Below are 9,554 nucleotides of genomic sequence, written 5' to 3' on the forward strand. Positions count from 1 at the left end.
AGGATGAGCTTCAAGGGTAAAGAAACTCTAAATCTTTACTTCTCTCTAATGTTGTTAAAGAGTTTATTGGTTCACCATATACTAGGCTTTGAAAGTCATGGGTTTTATGAATTGTTTTTGAATGCATGCCTACTTTAAAGTGTTAATAGTATGCATATGTATTCAAATGTTCTTACTTGTTCTTAGCTAGGACAAAATTTTTCCTTCAGAACTGATGATGATACTTGTGCCTAGCAACATCTTAGAAATTCTAGAGAAGTTGTGCCACTTGACAAGATTGAAGACTCAGTAAGGAATAGTTGAAGAAGCACCTCAAGTTCTTCATCAACCACCGGAATTTCAAGCTCAATTCCTCCACCACCATCAACGACCCATCGATCACTACCATGGAAGTGAAAGACCCCATGAAAGCTTTAGCACCCACCTTTCTTCTCTGCAAGCTTCTCTCTTCTGCCCATCAGTTTCGCTTTTATGCAACGAGCGTAGTAAACAGCAACTGCAGTGCAATAGCGCCTCCTCACCACAACGGCATCTGGACCAACTTCACCCTCAACGGTAGCTTCATGGTGCGAGCGGTTGTGCTGCAGTGCATCATCTGAGCACCATCTCCATTGTGTAACGCCTAAGCCCAGCGAGGAACCCAGCTCCTAAACGTTGGCACCGTCTGTCCACATCTCCTCCATCTCTTGCCTCCTATAGCTCCCTGCCCGTCTTTTCCTTTGCAAGGCAGCAAAAAAATGTAGTGGCTGTGCAATGGTAGCGGTGCAAGGCAACAAGAATGCAGTGGCGGTGCAATGGTTGTGTAGTGGCAATGGCAAACAGCAACGGCGAAGAACTTCAATAACTGCCGTCAAACGACTAGCCGGTCATGAAGCCTTAACTGTAGCTCTCCGTTCGTGGCAAACAACAAAGGCTAAGAACTTCAATAACCACCGTCAAATGACTAGCCGGTCATGAAGCCTCGACTGTAGCTCTCCGTCCGTGGCAAACAACAATGGCGAAGAACTTCAATAACCGCCGTCAAACGACTAGCCGGTCATGAAGCCTCGACTGTAGCTCTCCGTCCGTGGCAAACAGCAATGGCGAAGAACTTCAATAACCACCGTCAAACGACTAGCTGGTCATGAAGCCTCGACTGTAGCTCTCCGTCCGTCTTCATCCTTCCCTGCAAATTCCCCAGCCCATCATCAAAATTTATACAAAAAAAATATATAATAAAAAATGAGATAGTGGAGCAAAGTGGTGGATCAGCACCACTGAAAGCAAAGAAAAAATAAATAAATGATAATAATACAAAAGAATGACGGTGCATCTGGCACCATGTGCAAGAAAAAAAAAAATATATATATATATATATATATATATATATGTATGTATACATAATGGATGGTGCATCTGGCACCATGTGCAAGAAAAGAAAAGAAAATAAAAATAAATAAAAATAAAATATATATATATATACACACTAAATGAAGAAAGCCTCATTTATTGATTTCTCTGAAAATTTACATAAATGTACATTTTACATGAGACCAAAAAAAAAACAAAAAAAAGAGCAAACAGGAGGGAGCCTGATGCGAAAATTACTTGACACACAAATTAAACCCTCTTTTTGACAATTGTAGTATGGATGTAAGTAGGGTATCGTTCTAGGCCGGGGATTAGGAGGGATTGCTAATCTATTCTCAATTAATTTAAATATATTAAATAAGACTCAAGGACACAAAACTAGGCTAAAAACTCTAATAACTCGAAACACACTTAAAATGACTCAAAATAATGAAAACAATTAATTTAAACACTAGGAACTGAAATGGACGGAAATTAAATTAAAAGACTAACAATAAAGAAAACTAACTAAATAATATAATTTAATAATGGATGGGTGTTTGGTTTTGATGAAAAGTAAATTAAACTTAATTAAATTACAGAATTGACAAAAACATAAAATTAAGGTAAAATGATAAATGACGGACTAACTAGAGGGTTCTTCTCCACACATGTTATACTTGCATACAAAATGATTTTCAGTTGTTCTTTCAATAAATTGTAAATCTCAACGCCCCAAATTAACCGTGAATTGCACTAATTAACCCTCAGTTTTTCCACAAGTTATTGGGTTGGATGATTGCATACGACAACCCAAAACATTCCCTACAAGTTCCCTACATGAATTGCATAATAGAGATACAAGCAAGAATCATTAAGTTCTATGAAAAACATAAGCATTGACGAGGCACTCGTTACTATGATTTGCATGAAACTTATGCCAAGAATTTACTTAACGTGATTGTGACTAGCAACCTTCACTACTTGTGAATATAAGTTCATAACGATTAGATGAAATTCACTTATATTCTAGCATCAAATTCATGCATGTAAATTAAGTATGCATCCTTAATCGACATACAAAAATAAGTTATAAATCAAGCAGTTAAGCAAATTAAATCACAACTCAGAAATCACAACTGAAGGTAATCAATTCATATTACAAATATATTCATGGCTTTGAATTAACCTCTAGCCAAACTAAAATTAGTTACACATTATTAAAACACAAATAAACCAAAAGTAAAATATAAGTGGGAAAGATTTAACCGAGAGAGAAGAGGCTTGCAGCTTCTGTTTCTGTCCACGTGTTGCCAAGTGGCAGATTTGTTTCTTCTGTGCTGATTGGCAGCCCTTATTCGCGTCCTCCCTCACTTGCTGCTTGGAGCAGCTTCTTCACCTGCTGCACAAGAACTGCCCAAAAGGGCAGCGCCCTTCTCTGTCTTTGCTGCACCGCAAGGCAAGCTGCAAAGCAGCTTGCTGCTTTTCTCTCGGTTTCAAGCTGCCAAGAGGGCAGCTTCTTGTTTTGTCTTCCCGCTTTGAAAGTCGCTGCCAAGGCAGCTTTTCTGCTCAGCAACCTCCTCCAAGTCGCTGCAAGGTGCAGCCTTTATTCCTTCTTTATTCTTCAAGCTGCCAAGGGCAGCTCTCTGTTCTTCCCCCTCCTCACCGAGGCCCCCTGTTTCTCTCCTCCAGCTTATCTTTTATCAAGCTGCAAAGTGGAGCTCTTTTCTTCTTTTCCACCTACCACGATTCAAGTGGTTCTATTCTTTTTGTTTCTTATTTGTTTCACCAACCCACCAAAGCAGCCTTCCACTAGCTGCAAATGCAGCTGTTATTCCCACTTTTCTTGGTTTTTCTTGGCCACGTTCCCACCAGCTGCTCCTCTTAATTTATTCTCCACCTACCACAACAAAATATATAACAAAATACAAAATATATGTCAGAAAATATCGGTCCATGATTTTTTTTTTGTTTATTATTTAAAACTCATTTGTGCTATTTTTATTTTCTTTGCATAAGAAATCCTATAAACACAAAAATAACGTAAATAACTCAAAAATATGAGGAACTAACTAAGAAAAGACGAGTGAATTTGAAGTAAAAATACATATAAATATGATCCGATCAGAGCCTTCACGAAGGTTGCTCGTGTGAAGGGGCACTGGAGGTTGACTGTTTGAAGCCTCACCACTTGGCGAAGCTCCAGGAAGAAGAGGCGTCGGAGGTTGACTGTTTGGAGCCTCAACACTCGGTAAAACTCTAGAAGACGAAAGCAATAGGTGCCTCTGGAGTAAAGCCACAAACATCTTATGGTCACTCTGAATCCGACCTTCGGATTCCTGCAACTGGTCGAGCTTTCTCTTCATGCTCGTCGAGTAACTATTGGCAAGCATGTGCAACTCTCTGTTTTCACGCTTAAGCCCTTTAATCTCTTGCTTAAGGCTCACCACCTCAGCCATCAATGACTCGACCTGACGAGTTCGAGCAAGAAGGCTTTGGCCCATATTTGATACGGAGCCTGCACACTGAACACTGAGAGCCAGAGAGTCCTGAACAGCCAACTCATCAGACCGCTTGGAAAGGATCATGTTGTCCTTGGGTGTGAGAAGATTTCTAGCTACCACCATAGCGGTTATGTCATTCTTCATCATAGAGTCCCCAATTGTAAAAGGACCAGTGGCGGATAAGAAGGACGGGCGCCATATGTTGTCTAGAGAAGACATATCAACATCTTCCCTAACATTCAAATCAAGACGACGATCAGATGGGCAAGCCATTTGCAAAAATGATGAAAGAAGAAGAGGTCGTGTAAGTCGAATTCTTAGAAAATACAACATGAGGGAAATTCCTAATAGGTAGCAACTCTCTAAATGTGTTTTTAAACACAATTCATGCCTCTATAAAAAGAAGAGGCAACAGGGCCTGTTCAGAAATCGAAGAGGCAATGTGGTCATTCAGAAACCAAAGAGGCACCTCTCCCCAAATTTCAAAAGCAGGGCCGTTTGTTCAGAAATCGAAGAGGCAACAAGGCCACCGGTTCAAAGATCGAAGAGGCACCACTCTCCGAATTTCAAAATGACCGGCTTTTCAAGATTTGTCGCCATCCTTCACATGCAACCTCAACTTTGCAGAAATCACTTGCAACTTTGTCAAAGATTTCTGACAAAGTTGAAAACGCGTGAATCTTACTGTTTCAATTACCCAACGGTTGCCGACAAGAGTAAAGGAATAGTGCCACTACTGGCTGTTGGGAAATTCCTATATATGTCGACCATTACCCTCCATAACAAGGCAGACCTACAAATATTCTCAACCCTTCCTCATTTCCCAGAGTACACTCCCAGCAGAGCCTCTTGAAATACTCAGTTTTCTTCCTCTCCTGGAATACCTCTGCAAACAAATGACACCAAAGCAAAAGTATCTCATATCATCAGGGTAGAAAGCAAGAGTATCTCATATCATGTAATCTCCATATCCTTTCTTTGTCCTTGTTCTTACCTGCAAAGACAAGGATAAAGAAAGCAATACGTCAAAACCTCCACTCCAACTCCGGGTAAGGAACCGACTACCTGGAACCTTTGCCTGGTTGCTTACCTGGCATTGCTCTCGAGTACTCGTCTTCAACTGCTGATGTACTTTCAAAGAAGATGCCATATTTGCCTATAAAACAGATAAGGCAAGTGAAAATGATTCCTTGAAGCATGTGGAGACAACGTGCTGATTTCCTTCAAGATCAAGTCTCCCCTTCCCTGCATAATCAACCAACCCAGCAGAAGGAGTCTGAGTTGAATCCAAGAGCTCGAGAAGCTTCAACAACATATTGACGGCACCATCACCGAAGAGCAAAGCCTCGTTGTGTAACGCTATCAAATCGCCACCACTCATTCGAAAGCAAGAGTATTTTATATCATGCTTTATCCCTGTCCTTTTCTTTATCCTTGTTCTTACCTGCGGGACAAGGAGAAAGAAAGCAATCAGCCAGCACTTGGTGTCAATCTTCCGATCTAGAACCAACTGCCTGGAACCCCTCCCTGATTGCTTACCTAGCACTGCTCTCGAAGTACCCATTGTCTCAACATCTTATGCTTCCAGAGAAGATACCACATCTGCCAGAAGAACAAATAAGGCAAGGGAAAATGATACATTGAAGCATGTGGAGACAAGCACAACAAAGCACGTGCCGATTCATCCGCTACTTCTTCAAAATCAAAAGTATCTCATATCATCAGGGTTGCAATCACTTTGGGTAATGGACTCATTTTGACCCTCAAATTCTTGGGTCAAATGGCTAGGCGTTATGGGCTGCACATGCCGATTCACCACCCTTGAATCAAATCCTTAAAGATCAAGTCACCAACTGGAAGAATAACCCATCAATCTTGAAAATCATATCATTGACCAAACTGCTCAGGTGTGAATTAGAAAGATTGAACAAAGCAACAAGTCGTCATCTTCACCTCGTGCCTGCTTGCCATGTGTTCGAGTCAACCTTCAATAATCAAGCCTCAACGGTCCTTGAAAAAGCTTCCAGCCAAATTCAAGATCTAGCCTCGACGGCCCTTGAGGAAATCATAAGTCCGATTCAAGATCAAGTGTCTACCACCCTTGAATCAAATCCAGTTCAAGAATAAGCTATGGAAAGTCAACAATCGAAGGAAGCCAAAAGGTCTTCCAACCCAATTCAAGAATAAGCTGTGGAAAGTGAACAATTGGAGGAAACCAGAAAATCCTCCAACCCAGTTCAAGAATAAGCTGTGGAAAGTAAACAATTGGAGGAATCTAGAAAATCCTCCAACCCAGTTAAGATCAAAGCTGTGGAAAGACAACAAGCGCAACAAAATACGCGTCGATTCATCCATTACCAAAGCCAAAGATCATCTACCACGTGAAGCTCCTTATGGTCCAATTTCAACCTTCAAGATCAAGCCTCGACGGCCCTTGAAGAAATTTCAAACAAAGTTCAAGAACAAGCCTCAATGGCCCTTGAAGAAACTTTCAGCGCAATTCAAGATCAAGCCTCAACAGCCCTTGAAGAAATCTATGGCCCTTGAAGAAATCTCCAGCCCAATTCAAGATCAAGCCTCGATGGCCCTTGGATCGACATCTACATTAAAGGACTTCAAAATGCATCTCTTACACGTGACAAACATATGTATACGACGTGCCTTGAAGGATTAAGCCTCAACAGCCCTTGAAGAAATCTCCAGCCCAATTCAAGATCAACCCTCAACGGCCCTTGGATCGACATCTACATTAAGGGACCTCAAAACACATCTTCTACAAGTGACAAGCACATGTATACGGCGCGCCTTGAAGTGGGGGCATTTGTAGACATCGAAATTTCGGTGAAATAAATGTTGATCAATAATTAAAATTTCAACGTTCACGTGTCACATAAATTTTAGACATAGCAGGTGAGTCAACGAAAAATAGAGAATCATCTATAAAAGTCATCAAATAGGACACGTGTGAACACCTGGCAGAAACGATTTATTTCATCTGAATAATATATTCAAAATTAGGCTTTAGAAAATTCTATAAATAGAAGCCATTTCATTCATTTTAAGGGAACCAATTGATAACCAATTCACATTACACCAAAACCTTGAAGCTTTGAAACTCTAAAGCTCCCAAGCAAATCCAGAAGGATCAAGAAAGCTCTCTTCGTTCTTCGTCAAATCCTCCTTCAAGATTAAGCCCTGATGGCCTTTGAAGAACTTTCACCAATTCAAGATCAAGCCCCGACAGCCCTTAAAGAAAGTGTTCATCGTTCATCATCCGTTCATCCTAAGATCAAGCCCCAACGGCCCTTTGGATCAACAACATCAACAAATCCACACATCCAACTACTCTCCAAGATCAAGCCCAAAAGCCCCTTGAAGATCTGCTCATCACTGTTCTTCAAGATCAAGCCTAAAAGCCCTTGAAGACTCGTTCATCCATCAACCTTCAAGATCAAGCCCAAAAGCCCTTGAAGAAATCCGCACAACTGTTCTTCAAGATCAAGCCCAAAAGCCCCTTGAAGATCCGTTCCCTCGACCTTCAAGATCAAGCCCCAACGGCCATTGAAGAAACTTCCAAACATTCATACAAGATCAAGCCCCGACGGCCCTTGGATCAATCGCACATCCACAAATCAACACCTTACAGAGATCGAATCAGAGGATCAAATTTGAGAGATATTGTAACCCTAAAATAATTAATACAAAATATTATTTTGTACACATGTTCTTGTCTCATTTGTTTCAGGAATTTCCGTGTTCACATTCACACACTCACAATCCACCGTTCAAGGGCGAAATCGACATTTCACGCCATCGAAAAAAAAATAATTCGGGACGGGCTGTCATAGTTATAGTTAGCATAACAAACTAGAATGATAGGAGAAGACCCACAATTACATTGGAGTAAAAATAATATATTAGCAAAATTAGATATAATTAACCCAAATTTAACCATTAAGACAGCTGATATGTCTTATAGTTTATTAGATAAACAAGAGTTTGAGCAGCAAATAAAAAAGTTGTTAAATTTCAAAGTAATTAGACCCTCTAAGTCTAGACATAAATCAGCATCATTTATTGTGAGAAAACATTCAGAGCTAAAGAAGGGTAACGCTAGAACAGTTTATAATTATAAGAGATTAAATGATATTACATATAAAAATAGCTATAAATTACCAAATAAGAATGGGCTTATAAAAGAAATTCAAAAGAGTAAATATTTTAGTAAATTTGATTGTAAATCAGGATTTTGGAAAATATGGTTAGCAGAAGAATCAATTGAGTGGACATCTTTTACTTGTCCAGAATGACATTTTGAGTGACTTGTTATGCCATTTGGACTTAAAAATGCTCCATCAATCTTTCAAAGAAATATGGATAAAATTTTTAAGAAATATGATCATTTTTGTAGTGTTTATGTAGATGATATTTTAGTACATAGTAAAAATAGAAATGAACATAGGAAGCATTTAGAGATAGTTTTACAAGAATTTATCAATAATGGAATTGTGATTAGCAAAAATAAAATAGCATTAGAAAAGCAAGATATAGAATTTTTAGGAATGTATATCAAGAAAAATAGCAGTATTACATAGTAAAACTAGCAAAACAAGACAAAAATATTTCAATAGTGAAGATATTAAATTAGTTCAAAATATAAAGGAAGAAATTACTCAACTTAAGCCATTAACATTACCATTAGATGATAGTTACAAAATAGTTGAAACAGATACTTCATCATTAGGATAAGCAGGTATACTATATCAAAACAAGCATAAGGGGTCACCAAAGTCTGAAGAACAAGTTTGTAGATATTCATCAAGAAAATTTAGTGATGTACAGCCAAGATTACCATCAATAGATTTAGAAATTTTAGGAATAATTAACTTACTTGAGGCATTTTCTTTATTTTTACATCATGAAGTATTTACAATTAGAACAGATTGTCAAAATATAGTTTCTCATTATAACAAAATACATGCTAATAAACAGGTAGCCCGAAGATGGGTTAATTTTATTGATTCAACTACAGGAAATGGTTTTAAACCAATTTTTGAACATATTAAAGGTAGTGACAATACATTAGTTGATATCTTATCAATATTAATTTGTTGAACATGAATGGAATATCATAGACCATCATCCTCAAATAGCACAAGACCACAAGGCAGAAGAGCACCTTTCAATAGGATAATGATGCACCATGGACCTCCATCATTCAATAGACTCCAAAATAGCATAAGCAGACCAACATCATCACTAGTACCCACTTTCAACTTTAATGGCACTCTTGTTGAAGGAATCAGAATTCCAACTTTGAGGTATAGGTCAAGGGTACAAAACTCTCTAATAGGCAACATGTTCTCTTAGATAATTTTTGGAATATCCAAATCAAACAGCCAAACATGAGATTAGGTCATGAAAAACTAATTAGAGTCTTAGAACAAGAGTTTGATGGCTTTAATTTTAATTTCCATCAAAGCCAGCATCATATTTATTCTTTTGAGTACAACCTTCAAATCATTTCTAGAGACCATGAGTCATTACTTAGTAACTTTACCAAAATGAATCAAGAACTCCAATCTCTTAAATTGCAGCAAAAGGCAAGTGACACCTTGAAAACAGAATTGAAAATAGGTTTGGAAACTGATCAACATAAGAATAAAGAAAAATGGGTTATTGAACCCATGGAACAAGAGGCTAATGAGCCCATAGAAGAGA

The sequence above is a fragment of the Malus domestica genome, chromosome 06 (genome assembly GCF_042453785.1).
Source record: "Malus domestica chromosome 06, GDT2T_hap1".
Taxonomy (NCBI): domain Eukaryota; kingdom Viridiplantae; phylum Streptophyta; class Magnoliopsida; order Rosales; family Rosaceae; genus Malus; species Malus domestica.